This window comes from Triticum dicoccoides, chromosome 3A, assembly GCF_002162155.2.
Source record: "Triticum dicoccoides isolate Atlit2015 ecotype Zavitan chromosome 3A, WEW_v2.0, whole genome shotgun sequence".
Classification (NCBI taxonomy): Eukaryota; Viridiplantae; Streptophyta; class Magnoliopsida; order Poales; family Poaceae; genus Triticum; species Triticum dicoccoides.
Genome location: NC_041384.1, coordinates 35749226 through 35767110, shown reverse-complemented (window position 1 = coordinate 35767110; position 17885 = coordinate 35749226).

Below are 17885 nucleotides of genomic sequence, written 5' to 3'. Positions count from 1 at the left end.
AGAAACATGTACCGTCGGTGTCGGACACTACATCCACGTCCCACAAGTGGCGCGGGATTCGATGCCCACGTCACTTGTGGGACGTGGATGTAGTGTCCGACACCGACAACCACATGTATCTCACACCCACGATACTTGCTATCTATGGTTTCCTCTACCGTTCGGTGACCCTCGACGACCCTCGTTCCTGATAAAAAAAAGAGGAAGAAGAAGAAAAAAAGAGGAGAAGAAAGAATAGAGGAGTTCTTACTCCTCTATTCTTTATTCTCCTCTTTTTTTCTTCTTCCTCTTCTTTTTTTATCCTTGAAGCGTTGTCGAGGCCACCCCAAACCGTAGAGAAGCAGCGTCGGGGCCACCCCAAACCCTAGAGAAGCAGCGTCGAGGCCACTAATTAATATTAGTTCTACGTTTTTGCCACTAATATATCCATCTGTCATGTTTGAATATAATTGCCATGTTGTCAATATTTGTAGAAACTATGGACACCGCCCGAGACGAAGTACAAGAAGAGTTGTTGGGGGACATAATCGCACAAGGAAGTGATGCCATCTGCTCGTTGTTTCTCAACGAGACCGATGGTCTGGAAGCAGCTGATTATGATGGCTCCGGTGACCTAATGCCGGTGCAACAAGGACACCGTGAGGACGGCTCCGGTGACCCAATGCCGGTGCAAGAAGGAGACCGTGATGACGTCTCCGGTGACCGAACCGAGTCCGCCAAGGTATATATATTAGTTAAGCTTCTGCTGACTAGCTAATTGATGCATTCATTGTTTTGGTATGTACACATATTAATTAAGTCTTTGTTCTTTTTTCTAGCCCTCCGGATCGAGCACAACTTTGGTAAAGAGACGAGGCCCGAAGAAAAAGTTGAGCTCGGATGAAAAGTTTGAGATCATAGCAATCGCGCCCGACGGCCAACCGATTGAACCCCTCCGGACAAAGAGCGCATTTGTTGTTCAGTGCGGGGTTTTGGTTAGGGACAAGATCCCGATCCGCATCCAGCAATGGTTTAAGCCGGCTACAGAAGACCCTGAGGTGTTTTATGTCAATGATATGCAGAAAAATGATCTTTGGACTGAGCTGAAGTCAAATTTCACCCTACCGCCAGAGGATAATCTAGAGAAGCTAGTTAAAGAGAAATTAATCAAGTCTTTTGCTCTTAAGAGGATGGCAGAACTATTCAGGAGGTGGAAGAAAGAGCTGAATAAGTCTGTCGAAAATAATGAGACACCAGAATTCAAGGGCAGATATGAGAAGATCAGAGATCACTGGCCCGCATTTGTGGCCCACAATACAACGGAAAAGAGTAAGAAGATGTCGCCGACAAACAAGAAAAATGCTGCGAAGAAGAAGCATCACCATCGCACGGGGTCAGGTGGCTACCTCGTAGCCCGGCCTAAGTGGGCGAAGACTGATAATGATCTGGTTTATAAAGGGATCGAACTAGAGACAATTAACTGGCCAGACCGTTGCCGGACTTGGTTCTTCGGGGCTGGCGGAACCTTGGACCCTGTAATAGGGAAGTGCATTTGGACGAATGATCAAATGGACATACCAGTCAGGAAGCTTCAGCACTATATCGAAGCAGCGCAGCAAGGGACGTTCCTTCCAGACAGAGAGAACGACGAGCTCACAATGGCCCTCGGGAATCCTGAGCACCCTGGACGGACACGAGGCACGCCAGGCTCCATTCCGTGGAAGGTTGGGTTTCCGGACGCAGGCGGTTACAAATCCCATGAGAGAAGGAAAAAAGTGCAGCAGACCCAAATGCAGGCGCTGCAAGCAAGGGTACAAGCGATAGAGGAACGAGAAGCAAATCGCAGCAAACGTACTGCCGAAGCTTCCCCCGAAGCTACCCCGCCATCTCAGTGGAGAAGCAGCGTGGCTTCCATCGAGCTGCTTCAGCCGGAGCATGCCTTGACGGCTCCTGCCAGCTATCCTGTGGATGCTATCACGGAGTCTCAAAATTGCCACCTTATGACGCAATGGATGAATTTGAAGGTCAAGGCGGTTGTTGGCTCTGTTTATCCTACTGAAACCGGCGCAACTTTTCACTGTCGGACGATTCCAGAAGGATATGCTAGGGTGATGGTGGATGAAATAACGGAGGGATTTGAGGACCTCCAGCTTGACCACCCTACCGGTGAAGGGGAGACTCGGCTGGGTTCTGCTCTGAAGACTTCATGCCTATGGCGGAAGGAGCTCATCAACCTACCAAACTGGACGCCTCCACCTCCTCCTCCTCCTCCGGCGAGTCAGGGCACTCCGCCTCCTCCACCGCCTCCTCCTCCGGCGAGTGACGATCAGGGCCCTCGGCTGGCTCCTTCTCCGGCGCATGGCGGCACTCCGCCTCCTTCTCCGCCTGTGTCGGCGTGCCCGAGCAGCCAACCTCCTCCTTCTCCGCCTCATCAGCAAGGGCGAAAGAGACCCGACGCCGCTCCGGCAGCTGCTCCGGCGCGTCGTAGTCCTTCTCCTCTGCCTTGTAAGCAAGTAAAGAAGACAGCCGCTCCGTCTATTCGGCCGGCGTCTAGCTGTACAGCCAGAGGCGGGAGGACATACAGATTCGGTCCTTCTCTGAAGAGTCCACAGAAGTTACCATATGAGAGGACCCCAGAGGAGAATTCGAAGATCGCGCGAACCGAAGTGGATGACTGGTTTCAAGGGTTGAAAGCAAAGAGACATCCACCTCCGGAGGAGAAGGTAGATCCAGTGAAAGTGAAGCGCACTCTGGCTGCCCTGGCAAAACCACCCAAGTCTCCGCCGAAAGGCAACTATGAGCGCATTATTGCAAAGACATGGGCCGAAGCGGAGCGGTCAGGAAGTACAGTCAGTGAACAAAGGCTGAAAGAACGACGAGCAGCTGGGAAACAAATTGCCCAGCTCGGCGAACAAGCGAAGCAATCATGCCCCCCGCTCAAGGCGCCTAGCGACATCGTCGATCCGAGGATGGTGCCCGGTTATTGCAATGTTGAAGATTACCTGCCCGACGATGTACATTATGATCCCATGGAGGTGCAGATACACAGATACGAGTACGGGAAGCCTCTCGTCAAAGATGAAAAATCTTTAACAATGATGATGCGAAGATTGCTTGATTGGTACTTGAAAATCTGCAGAGAGTCTGGGGGGGAGTACTTTGTATGCGAGAGTTAAACCGGAGCATGACCTCGTTGGAATTGAACTGTTGCCTATTCCATTTGAGGAGTTCTATCAGTTTTTCAATCAATTGGCCCTCGATAAAACAACGGTCACCTGCTACTGTCTGTAAGTACTACTACTTCTGTCATTAAGTCTCTCTATATAGCTCATCTCTTTCATTGCATGTATTTATAATTATCCTCACTATATTATGCAGATTGAAGATCGCCGAATTGAAGAAAAGACAAATCGTATTGGGTTCATTAACACATATCTCATAGATGCAACTGTGGTTGAACATCGTCCCGAAGATACCGAGGCCAACTTGCTACGATCATTCAAAAAAATGAAAACAAAGATATAATACTCTTTCCTTACAACTTCAAGTGAGTGTTACTGTCTTGTGCATATTCGGTTTCCCTTATATATTAGTCCAGGTTATAGTAATGTAATTGATGAGTTATGCATGCGTGCGCAGGTACCACTATATTCTCCTAGAGATTAGGCTTGAGCAGGGAGTAGTAACTGTCTTGGACTCTAAACGAAAAGATCCACAGGAGTATGCGGACATGACTGAAATCCTCAAGAAGTAAGTTAAATCGATCATTATCCACCATATCAGCAACTTTGTTCATTTCCTGATATCAAGTAATTTTTTTCTTTGTCCGGCAGGGTTTGGAGAAAATTCACCAGAAAAGTTCCGGGACTGCTGAAGGAGCTGGAATTTAGACACCTGAAAGTAAGTACTATAGTAGCATGTTACGCGCATCTCCTAGTGATTCAAGAGCTAGTTTCATCAATACCATTTAGCATTCTTGCTTATCAGTTTGATTGACCTCTATTTCTTGTAAAGTGGTTGTGGCAGGAATAGGGGAATGATTTCTGTGGATACTACGTCTGCGAGTCCATCCGCCACACGACCTATGAGCGGGGCGGGTACTCTGACAAACAATATGAAGTACGTAAATAACAACATTCACAATTTTATTTTATTACCATCATTTGTGTTGAGTTTCATTCATTCATATATATATATATGTATTGACCCCCTTCTTCAAATTAGATGTTTCGGAAGTAGGATGAACTCCTAGCACCAGCTCGCATGCGAGCAATTCAAGAGGAATTGGCGGCATTCTTTCTTGACCACGTGATCACTGAAGACGGAGAATACTATGTGGACCTTGAGCCCGTATGATTATATTTGTAAGAGATAATTATTGTATATATGTAGCCGGTAGTGTCGGATAGATATACGAGAACTTGTTGTTCGACCAATCTCTCGGAGAAGGAGAGGTGGTCGATATCACTTCTCTCTGTATGCATATATGTTCATGACGATCTTCTGTTACCTTCGTTTGCGTACTAGCTAGCTAGCGTGTCTAGTCCTCTCTATACGTATGTATAGTACGTAGCGTCGACCAAGCACGGACATAAGAGAGGACACTTCTCTCTATTAATTATAGCTAGCTAACACAATATATGAAACACCTAAATTAACCCCCCAAAATCCCCAACCCCCCACCCCCCTTTCAAAAAACAACAAAAACCCCAGCCACAGAAATGCTGACGCGTGGATGCCTATTGGTTCCGGTTGGTGCCACCAACCGGGACCAAACGGTCTCCTGCCTGGGCTCCGCGCACAGGCCACGTGGAGGCCCATCAGTCCCGGTTCTGTTTTGAACCGGGACTAAAGGGACAGGGCATTAGTACTAACCCTTTAGTCCTGGTTCAGGAACCGGGACAAAAGGCCCTTACGAACCGGGACAACAGGCCCTTTTTCTACTAGTGTCAGTCTCCCACTTGCACTAGAGTTAATAATCTAGATTACATAGTAATGTTTCTAGCACTCATGGAGTCTTGGTGCTGATCATGTTTTGCTCGTGGAAGAGGCTTAGTCAATGATAACCCACAAGTATATGAGATTGCGACAGTTTTCGAGGGTAGAGTATTCAACCCAAATTTATTGATTCGACAAAAGGGGAGCCAAAGAATATTCTCAAGTATTAGAAGCTGAGTTGTCAATTCAACCACACCTAGAAACTTAATATCTGCAGCAAAGTAATATGATAGTGGTGGTAATGGTGGCAAAAGTAATATTTTTGATTATATAGTGATTGTAACAGTAGCAACGAAAAAGTAAATAAGCAAGAACAATATATGAAAAGCTCGTAGGCATTGGATCGGTGATGGAGAATTATGTCGGATGCGATCGATCATTGACCAGTTATAACATAGGGTGACATAGAACTAGCTCCAGTTCATCAATATAATGTAGGCATGTATTCCGAATATAGTCATACGTGCTTATGGGAAAGAACTTGCATGACATCTTTTGTCCTACCCTCCCGTGGCAGCGGGGTCCTATTGGAAACTAAGTGATATTAAGGAGTCCTTTTAATAGAGTACCGGACCAAAGCATTAACACTTAGTGAATACATGAACTCCTCAAACTATGGTCATCACCAGTAATGGTCACGATTATTGTCACTTCGGGGTTAACGGATCATAACACATAGTAGGTGACTATAGACTTGCAAGATAGGATCAAGAACTCACATATATTCATGAAAACATAATAGGTTCAGATCTGAAATCATGGCACTCGGGCCCTACTGACAAGCATTAAGCATAGAAAAGTCATAGCAACATCAATCTGAGAACATAGTGGATACTAGGGATCAAACCCTAACAAAACTAACTCGATTACATGATAAATCTCATCCAACCGATCATCATCCTGCAAGCGTACGATGGAATTACTCACGCACGGCGGTGAGCATCATGAAATTGGTGATGGAGGAAGGTTGATGATGACGATGGCAACGGATTCCCCTCTCGGAGCCCCGAACGGACTCCAAATCAGCCCTCCCGAGAGAGTTTAGGGCTAGGCGGCGGCTCCGTATCGTAAAACGTGATGAATCCTTCTCTCTGATTTTTTCTCCCCGAACACGAATATATGGAGTTGGAGTTGAGGTCGGTGGAGTGGCAGGGGGGGAGCCCAGGGGGAGGCGCTCCCCCACCCTCATGGATAGGGTGTGGCCCCCTAACGTGGATCTTTTCGCCAGTATTTTTTATATATTCCAAAAATAATCTTCGTTGATTTTCAGGTCATTCCGAGAACTCTATTTCTGCACAAAATAACACCATGGCAATTCTGCTGAAAATAGAGTCAGTCCGGGTTAGTTCCATTCAAATCATGCAAGTTAGAGTCCAAAACAAGGGCAAAAGTGTTTGGAAAAGTAGATACGACGGAGACGTATCAACTCCCCCAAGCTTATACATTTGCTTGTCCTCAAGCAATTCAGTTGATAAACTGAAAGTGATAAAGAAAAACTTTTACAAACTCTATTTGCTCTTGTTGTTGTAAATATGTAAAGCCAGCATTCAAGTTTTCAGCAAAGATTATGAACTAACCATATTCACAATAACATTTAGGTCTCATGTTTACTCATATCAATGGCATAATAAACTAGCGAGCAATAATAATAAATCTCAGATGACAACACTTTCTCAAAACAATCATAATATGATATAACAAGATGGTATCTCGCTAGCCCTTTCTGAGACCGCAAAACATAAATGCAGAGCACCTTTAAAGATCAAGGAGTGACTAGACATTGTAATTCATGGTAAAAGAGATCCAGTCAAGTCATACTCAATGTAAACTAACATTAATGGAGCGGAGTCCACTCCTCTTGAGAATAACCCGCCTAGCATGGAGGATACAGACAGCCCTAGTTGATTCATGAGCTACTCGAGCATACAAAACAGAATGTTTATTTGAAGGTTTAGAGTTTGGCACATACAAATTTACTTGGAACGGCAGGTAGATACCATATATAGGAAGGTATGGTGGACTCATATGGAATAACTTTGGGGTTTATGGAATTGTATGCACAAGCAGTATTCCCGCTTAGTACAAGTGAAGGCTAGAAAAAGACTGGGAAGCGACCAGCTAGAGAGCGACAACAGTCATGAACATGCATTAAAATTAACCAACACCGAATGGAAGCATGAGTAGGATATAATTCACCATGAACTTAAATATCATAGAGGCTATGTTGATTTTGTTTCAACTACATGCGTGAACATGTGCCAAGTCAAGCCACTCGAATCGTTCAAAGGAGGATACCACCCTATCATACCACATCACAAATATTTTAATAGCATGTTGGCACACAAGGTAAACCATTATAAACTCCTAGCTAATTAAGCATGTCATAAGCAACTATAAAATCTAATTGTCATTGCAAACATGTTTCTTTCATAATAGGTTGAATCAGGAAGGAGTCACAACGAATAAAGCACTAGAACAAAAACTAATTGGACCATTGGAGTCACATAGCAAAGAACAATCCCCCAAAGCAGTTTTGTGAATGGAGCTTTGAGCAACGAGATCGAAACTGGCAGCAAGATGAGCAAGAACTCGGGTTTGAGCTGGCTAGTTATTTTTTTGGGAGGAAGAAGGAGTGTGTGGTGGCTGGAATAAGTGGAGGGGACCGACATGGGGTCCACGAGGCAGGGGGCGCGCCCGGGAGGGGGGGGGCGCCCTCCACCCTCGTGGGCACGTGGCTGCTCCCCCTGATGTGTTCTCAGTGCCAGATATGCTCAGATATTCTAGGAAAAATCATATTTAAATTTCAGGGCATTTGGAGAACTTCTATTTTTGGGGTATTTTTTATTGCAAGGATAATTCAGAAAACAGGCATAAAGTACTATTTTTTTACTTTATTTAATATAAATAACAGAAAGTAAAAAGAGGGTACAGAGAGTTGTGTTTTCCAACTTCATCCATCTCATGCTCATCAAAAGGAATCCACTAACAAGGTTGATCAGGTCTTGTTAACAAACTCATTTCGAATAACATGAAACCGAAGAATTTTCGAATAACACTAGGTTGCCTCAACGGGGATATGCACATCCCCAACAATAAGAATATCATATTTCTTCTTGACAGTAGGAAGAGGAAATTCAAAACCTCCAATAGTAATTGTTGAAATTTTTCCAATAGAATTGATATTATGGACTTGAGGTTGTTTCCTTGGAAAGTGTACCATATGCTCATTACCATTAATGTGAAAAGTGACATTGCCTTTGTTGCAATCAATAACAGCCCCTGCATTATTCAAAAAGGGTCTTCCAAGAATAATAGACATACTATCGTCCTCAGGAATATCAAGAATAACAAAGTCCGTTAAAATAGTAACGATTGCAACCACAACAGGCACATCCTCACAAATACCAACAGGTATAGCAATTGATTTATCAGCCATTTGCAAAGATATTTCAGTAGGTGTCAACTTATTCAAATCAAGTCTACGATATAAAGAGAGAGGCATAACACTAACACCGGCTCCAAGATCACATAAAGCAGTTTTAACATAGTTTCTTTTAATGGAGCATGGTATAGTTGGTACTCCGGGATCTCCAAGTTTCTTTGGTATTCCACCCTTAAAAGTGTAATTAGCAAGCATGGTGGAAATTTCAGCTTCCGGTATCTTTCTTTTATTAGTAACAATATCCTTCATATACTTAGAATAAGGGTTTATTTTAAGCATACCAGTCAAACGCATACGCAAAAAGATAGGTCTAATCATTTCAGCAAAGCGCTCAGAATCCTCATCATCTTTTTTCTTGGATGGTTTAGGAGGAAAAGGCATGGGTTTCTGAACCCATGGTTCTCTTTCTTTACCATGCTTCCTAGCAACAAAGTCTCTCTTATCATAACATTGATTCTTTGGTTGTGGGTTATCAAGATCAACAACATGTTCAATCTCTACATCATTATGATTGCTAGGTTGAGCATCAACATGAACATCATCATTAACATTATCACTAGGTTCATGTTCATTACCAGATTGTGTTTCAGCATCAGAAATAGAAATATCATTGGTGTTCTCAGGTATGTCAACAATAGGTTCACTAGAAGCATGCAAAGTCCTATCATTTTTATTTTTCTTCTTCTTAGAAGGACTAGGTGCATCAACATTAGTTCTATAAGAATCTTGCTCAATTATCTTAGGATGGCCCTCAGGATACAAATGTTCCTAAGTCATTTTACCCCCTCTAGTCATAACTCTAACAACATTATCATTTTTCTTATTATTTAATTCATTGAGAAAATCATTATGAGGTTTAAGCACTTGTTCTACTTGAGTGGTAACCATGGAAGCATGTTTACTAATAATTTTAAGTTCACCTTTAACACTAGCCATGTAATCACTCAAGTGTTCAATCATATATCAGCATTGTGTTTCAATTGTCTACCAACATAAGCACTGAAATTTTGTTGTTTAACCATAAAGTCATCAAAGTCATCCAAGCATTCGCTAGAAAACTTAGTAAATGGGATTTCACATTTATCGAATCTATAGAGAGATTTTACCTTTACTACCTGTGTCGGGTTATCAAGACCATGTATTTCTTCAATAGGTGGTAAATTCTTAACATCTTCAGCTTTAATACCATTTTCTTTCATAGATTTCTTTGCCTTTTGCATATCCTCAGGACTGAGAAATAGAATACCCCTTTTCTTCGGAGTTGGCTTAAGAGTTGGTTCAGGAAGTGTCCAATTATTTTCATTAGTAAACATATTATTCAATAGCAATTCAGCTTGATCAATAGTTCTTTCCCTGAAAACACAACCAACACAACTATCCAGGTGGTCTCTGGAAGCATCGGTTAGTCCATTATAAAAGATATCAAGTATTTCATTTTTCTTGAGAGGATGATCAGGCAAAGCATTAAGTAATCGGAGAAGCCTCCCCCAAGCTTGTGGGAGACTCTCTTCTTCGATTTGCACAAAATTATATATTTCCCTTAAAGCAGCTTGTTTCTTATGAGCTGGGAAATAATTAGCAGAGAAGTAATAAATCTTATCCTGGGGACTACGCACACAACCAGGATCAAGAGAATTAAACCATGTCTTAGCATCACCCTTTAATGAGAACGAGAACACCTAAGGAGAAAGTAATAGCGAGTTTTCTCGTCATGAGTAAACAAGGTGGCTATATCATTTAATTTAGTAAGATGTGCCACAACAGTTTCAGATTTATAGCCATAAAAAGGATCAGATTCAACCAAAGCAATTAACTCAGGATCGACAGATAAATCATAATCCTTATGAGTAATAAAGATAGGTGAAGTAGCAAAAGCAGGGTCATATTTCATTCTAGCATTCAAAGACTTTTCTTTAAGCTTAGCTAATAATTTCTTAAGATCAGATCTATCATTGCAAGCAAGAAAGTCTCTAGCAGTATCTTCATCCATAACATAACCCTCAGGCACAACAGGCAATTCATATCTAGGGGGAGAATCTTCATCATCACTTTCATCAATATTATCAGTTTCAATAACTTCATTCTCTCTAACCCTAGCAAGTTGTTCATCAAGAAATTCACCTAATGGCACAGTATTACCAAGCATAGAAGTAGTTTCATCATAAGTATCTTGCAAAGCAGAAGTGGCATCATCAATAAACATGCGACATATCAGAATGAATAGCAGGTGTAAGTGTTGCAAGTTTACTCAACTAGAAGGTGAATCAAGTGCAGAGCTAGATGGCAGTTCCTTAACTCCCCTCGTAGTTGAGGGAAAAATCTTGGTTCTTTGATCTTTCAAGTTCTTCATAGTGACCAGCAGATATAAATCCCAAGTGACTCAAAGAACAGAGCTATGCTCCCCGACAACGGCGCCAGAAAATAGTCTTGATAACCCACAAGTATAGGGGATCGCAACAGTTTTCGAGGGTAGAGTATTCAACCCAAATTTATTGATTCGACACAAGGGGAGCCAAAGAATATTCTCAAGTATTAGAAGCTGAGTTGTCAACTCAACCACACCTGGAAACTTAATATCTGCAGCAAAGTATTTAGTAGCAAAGTAATATGATAGTAGTGGTAATGGCGGCAAAAGTAATATTTTTGGTTTTATAGTGATTGTAATAGTAGCAATGGAAAAGTAAATAAGCGAAGAACAATATATGAAAAGCTCATAGGCATTGGATCGGTGATGGAGAATTATGTCGGATGCGATCAATCATTCAACAGCTATAACATAGGGTGACACCGAACTAGCTCCAGTTCATCAATGTAATGTAGGCATGCATTCCGAATATAGTCATACGTGCTTATGGAAAAGAACTTGCATCACATCTTTTGTCCTACCCTCCAGTGGTAGCGGGGTCCTATTGGAAACTAAGGGATATTAAGGCGTCCTTTTAATAGAGTACCAGACCAAAGCATTAACACATAGTGAATACATGAACTCCTCGAACTACGGTCATCACCGGTAATGGTCCCGATTATTGTCACTTCGGGGTTAATGGATCATAACACATAATAGGTGACTATAGACTTGCAAGATAGGAACAAGAACTCACATATATTCATGAAAACATAATAGGTTTAGATCTGAAATCATGGCACTCGGGCCCTAGTGACAAGCATTAAGCATAGCAAAGTCATAGCAACATCGATCTCAGAACATAGTGGATACTAGGGATCAAATCCTAACAAAACTAACTCGATTACATGATAAATCTCATCCAACACATCACCGTCCAGCAAGCCTACGATGGAATTACTCACGCACGGCGGTGAGCATCATGAAATTGGTGATGGAGGAAGGTTGATGATGATGATGGCAACGTATTCCCCTCTCCGGAGCCCAAACGGACTCCAGATCAGCTCTCCCGAGAGAGTTTAGGGCTTGGCGGCGCCTCCGTATCATAAAACGCGATGGATCCTTCTCTCTGATTTTTTTCTCCCCGAACACGAATATATGGAGTTGGAGTTGAGGTCGGTGGAGCGTCAGGGGGCCCACGAGGTGGGGGGGGCGCCCCCCACCCTCGTGGACAAGGTGTGGGCCCCTGACGTGGATCTTTTCGCCAGTATTTTTTATATATTCCAAAAATAATCTTCATTGATTTTCGGGTCATTCCGAGAACTTTTATTTCTGCACAAAAATAACACCATGGCAATTCTGCTGAAAACATTGTCAGTCCGGGTTAGTTCCATTCAAATCTTGCAAGTTAGAGTCGAAAACAAGGGCAAAGGTGTTTGGAAAAGTAGATACGATGGAGACATATTAGTCAATGGGTCTGCAACATTCAGATCTCTATGTATTTTGCAAATTTCTATGTCTCCCTCCATGACTTGATCATGGATGGAGTTGAAGCGTCCCTTGATGTGTTTGGTTCTCTTGTGAAATCTGGATTCCTTCGCTAAGTCAATTGCTCTAGTATTGTAACAAATTTTTTTCATTGGACCTGATGTACTAGGTATTACACCTAGATCAGGTATGAACTCCTTCATCAAGACTCCTTCATTTGCTGCTTGCGAAGCAGCTATGTACTCCGCTTAACACGTAGATCCCGATACGACGCTCTGCTTCGAACTGCACCAACTGACAGCTCCACCATTCAATATAAATACGTATCCGGTTTGCGACTTAGAGTCATCCGGATCAGTGTCAAAGCTTGCATCAACGTAACCATTTATGACAAGCTCTTTGTCACCTCCATAAATGAGAAACATATCCTTAGTCCTTTTTAGGTATTTCAGGATGTTCTTGACCATTGTGCAGTGACCCACTCCTGGATTACTTTGGTACCTCCCTGCTAAACTTATAGCAAGGCACACATCAGGTCTGGTACACAACATTGCATACATGATAAAACCTATGGTTGAGGCATAGGGAATGACTTTCATTTTCTCTCTATCTACTACAGTGGTCGGGCATTGAGTCTGACTCAACTTCACACCTTCTAACACAGGCAAGAACCTTTCTTTGACTGATCCATTTTGAACATCTTCAAAACTTTATCAAGGTATGTGCTTTGTGAAAGTCCAATTAAGCGTCTTGATATATCTCTATAGATCTTGATGCCCAATATATAAGCAGCTTCACCGAGGTCTTTCATTGAAAAATTCTTATTCAAGTATCCTTTTAAGTTATCCAGAAATTTTGTATTATTTCCAATCAACGATATGTCATCCACATATAATATTAGAAATGCTACATAGCTCCCACTCACTTTCTTGTAAATACAGGCTTCTCCAAAAGTTTGTATAAAACCATATGCTTTGATCACATTATCAAATTGTATATTCCAACTCCGAGAGGCTTGCACCAGTCCATAAATGGATCGCAGGAGCTTGCACACTTTGTTAGCGCCTTTAGGATCGACCAAACCTTCTAGTAGCATCATATACAACTCTTCTTTAATAAATCCATTAAGGAATGCAGTTTTGACATCCATTTGCCAAATTTCATCATCATAAAATGCGGGAGTAGCTAACATGATTCGGACATACTTAAGCATCGCTACGGGTGAGAAGGTCTTATCGTAGTCAACTCCTTGAACTTGTCGAAAACCTTTCACAACAAGTCGAGCTTTGTAGATAGTAATATTACCGTCAGCGTCAGTCTTCTTCTTGAAGATCCATTTATTCTCTATGGCTTGCCGATCATCGGGCAAGTCAACCAAAGTCCACACTTTGTTCTCATACATGGATCCCATCTCAGATTTCATGGCCTCAAGCCATTTCGCGGAATCTGGGCTCATCATCGCGTCCTCATAATTCATAGGTTCATCATGGTCTAGTAACATGACTTCCAGAATAGGATTACTGTACCGCTCTGGTGCGGACCGTACTCTGGTTGACCTACAAGGTTCGCTAGTAACTTGATCTGAAGTTTCATGATCATCATCATTAACTTCCTCACTAATTGGTGTAGGCATCACTAGAACTGATTTATGTGATGAACCATTTTCCAATTCGAGAGAAGGTACAACTATCTCATCTAGTTCTACTTTCCTCCCACTGAATTCTTTTGAGAGAAACTCCTTCTCTAGAAAGGATCTATTTTTAGCAACGAATATCTTGCCTTCGGATCTGTGATAGAAGGTGTACCCAACAATTTCTTTTGGGTATCCTATGAAGACACATTTCTCCGATTTGGGTTCAAGCTTATCAGGTTGAAGCTTTTTCACATAAGCATCGCAGCCCCAAACTTTAAGAAATGACAGCTTAGGTTTCTTGCCAAACCACAGTTCATATGGTGCCGTCTCAACGGATTTAGATGGTGCCATATTTAATGTGAATGCAGCCGTATCTAAAGCATAACCCGAAAATGATAGTGGTCAATCAGTAAGAGACATCATAGATCGCACCATATCTAATAAAGTACGGTTATGACATTCAGACATACCATTACGCTGTGGTGTTCTAGGTGGCGTGAGTTGCAAAACTATTCCACGTTGTTTCAAATGAAGACCAAACTCGTAACTCAAATATTCGCGTCCGCAATCAGATCATAGAAACTTTATTTTCTTGTTACGATGATTTTCCACTTCACTATGAAATTCTTTGAACTTTTCAAATGTTTCGGACTTATATTTCATTAAGTAGATATACCTATATCTGCTCAAATCATCTGTGAAGGTCAGAAAATAACAATACCCGTCATGAGCCTCAACACTCATCGGACCGCATACATCAGTATGTATTATTTCCATAGTGATGTATGCATACTGATGTATGCGTCCGATGAGTGTTGATGCTCGTGGCGGGTATCGTTATTTTCTGACCTTCACTGATGATTTGAGCAGATATGGGTATATCTACTTGATGAAACATAAGTCTGAAACATTTGAAAAGTTCAAAGAATTTCCGAGTGAAGTGGAAAATCATCATAACAAGAAAATTAAGTTTCTATGATCTGATCGTGGAGGTGAATATTTGATTTCTGAGTTTGGTTTTCATTTGAAACAATGTGGAATAGTTTTGCAACTCACGCCACCTGGAACACCATAGTGTAATGGTGTGTCCGAATGTCATAACCGCACTCTTTTAGATATGGTGCGATCTATGATGTCTCTTATAGATTTACCGCTATCGTTTTGGGGTTATGCTTTAGAGATGGCTGCATTCACGTTAAATGGGGCACCATCGAAATCTGTTGAGACGACACGTTATGAACTGTGGTTTGGCAAGAAACCCAAGTTGTCCTTTCTTAAAGTTTGGGGCTGCAATGCTTATGTGAAAAGGCTTCAACCGGATAAGCTCGAACCCAAATCGGAGAAATGTATCTTCATAGGATACCCAAAGAAGACTGTTGGGTACACCTTCTATCATAGATCCGAAGGCAAGATATTCGTTGCTAAGAATGGATCCTTTCTAGAGAAGGAGTTTCTCTCGAAAGAAGTGAGTGGGAGGAAAGTAGAACTTGACGTGGTAATTGTACCTACTCCCTTATTGGAAAGTAGTTCATCACATAAATTAGTTCCAATGATTCCTACACCAGTAAGTGAGGAAGTTAATGATGATGATCATGAAACTTCTGATAAAGTTACTACCGAACCTGGTAGGTCAACCAGAGTAATATCCACACCAGAGTGGTATGGTAATCCTATTCTGGAGGTCATGTTACTTGACCATGACGAACCTACGAACTATTGTTGACTGGAAATGATACTGATTTTCTGAATAGCATAAAAGGATACTTGAATAAGAATTTTTCAATGAAAGACCTCGGTGAAGCTGCTTATATATTGTGCTTCAAAATCTATAGAGATAGATCAATACGCTTAATTGGACTTTCACAAAGCACATACCTTGATAAAGTTTTGAATAAGTTCAAAATGGATCAAGCAAAGAAAGGGTTCTTTCCTGTGTTACAAGGTGTGAAATTGAGTCAGAGTCAATGCCCGAGAAATGCAGAAGATAGAGAGAAAATGAAAGTCATTCCCTATGCTTCATCCATAGGTTCTATCGTGTATGCAATGTTGTGTACCAGACTTGATGTGTGGCTTGCTATTAGTTTAGCAGGGAGGTACCAAAGTAATCCAGGAGTGGATCACTTGGCAGCAGTTAAGAACATCCTGAAATACCTGAAAAGGACTTAGGATATCTTTCTTGTTTATGGAGGTGACAAAGAGCTCGTCTTAAACGGTTACATCGATGCGAGCTTTAACACTAATATGGATGACTCTAAGTCACAAACCGGACACGTACTTTTATTGAATGGTGGAGCTGTTAGTTGGTGCAGTTCCAAGCAGAGCGTCATGGCGGGATCTACTTGTGAAGCGGAGTACATAGCTGCTTCGGAATCAGCAAATGAAGGAGTCTGGAAGAAGGAATTCATATCCGATCTAGGTTTCATACGTAGTGCATCAGGTCCAATGATTTTTTTTTGTGACAATACTGGTGCAATTGCCTTGGCAAAGGAATCCAGATTTCACAAGAGAACCAAGCACATCAAGAGACGCTTTAATTCCATCCGCGATCAAGTCAAGGAGGGAGACATAGAGATTTGCAAGATACATACGGATCTGAATGTTGCAGAGCCGTTGATTGAGCTTCTCTCACGAGCAAAACATGTTCAGCACCAAGACTCCATGGGTGTTAGAATCATTACAATGTAATCTAGATTATTGACTCTAGTGCAAGTGGGAGACTGAAGGAAATATGCCCTAGAGGCTATAATAAAGATGTTATTTACATTTCCTTATATCATGATAAATGTTTATTATTCATGCTAGAATTGTATTAACTAGAAACTTAGTACATGTGTGAATACATAGACAAACTGAGTGTCACTAGTAAGCCTCTACTTGAGTAGCTCATTAATCATAGATGGTTAAGTTTCCTAGTGATGGACATGAGTTGTCATTTGATTAACAGGAACACATCATTAGAGAATGATGTGATTGACTTGACCCATCCGTTAGCTTAGCACAACGATCGTTAGTTTGTTACTATTGCTTTCTTCAAACTTACACATGCTCCTATGACTATGAGATTATGCAACTCCCGAATACCGGAGGAACGTAATTGCATGATTGCGTGTGCTATCAAACATCACAACGTAATTGCATGATTATAAAGATGCTCTACAAGTGTCTACGATGGTGTTTGTTGAGTTGGCATAGATCGAGATTAGGATTTGTCACTCGGATTGGCGGAGAGGTATCTCTGGGCCCTCTCGGTAATGCACATCACTATAAGCCTTGCAAGCAGTGTGACTAATGAGTTAGTTGCGGGATGATGCATTATGGAATGAGTAAAGAGACTTGCCGGTAACGATATTGAACTAGGTATTGAGATACCGACGATTGAATCTCGGGCAAGTAACATATCGATGACAAAGGGAACAACGTATGTTGTTATGCAGTTTGACCGATAAAGATCTTCGTAGAATATGTAGGAACCAATATGAGCATCCAGGTTCCGCTGTTAGTTATTGACTAGAAGTGTGTCTCAGTCATGTCTACATAGTTCTCAAACCCGTAGGTCCTGCACGCTTAACATTCGGTATTATGAGTTTATGTGTTTTGATGTACCGAAGGTAGTTTGGAGTCTCGGATATGATCACGGACATGACGAGGAGTCTCAAAATAGTCGAGACATAACGATCGATATATTGGAAGGCTATGTTTGGACATCGGAATGGTTCTGGGTGAGTTCGGGCATTTACCGAAGTATCGAGGGGTTACTGGAGCCCCCAGGGAGTTGTTGGGCCTTAATGGGCCTTAGTGGAGAGAGAGAGAGAGGCTAGGGCAGGCCGCTGCTACCTCTTTAGCATGTGTTAGTTTTCCCTTGAAGAGGAAAGAGTGATGCAGCAAAGTAGCGTAAGTATTTCCCTCAGTTTTTGAGAACCAAGGTATCAATCCAGTAGAAGACTACACGCAAATCGCTTAGTACCCGCACAAAAAAATAAGAACCTTGCAACCAACGTGAT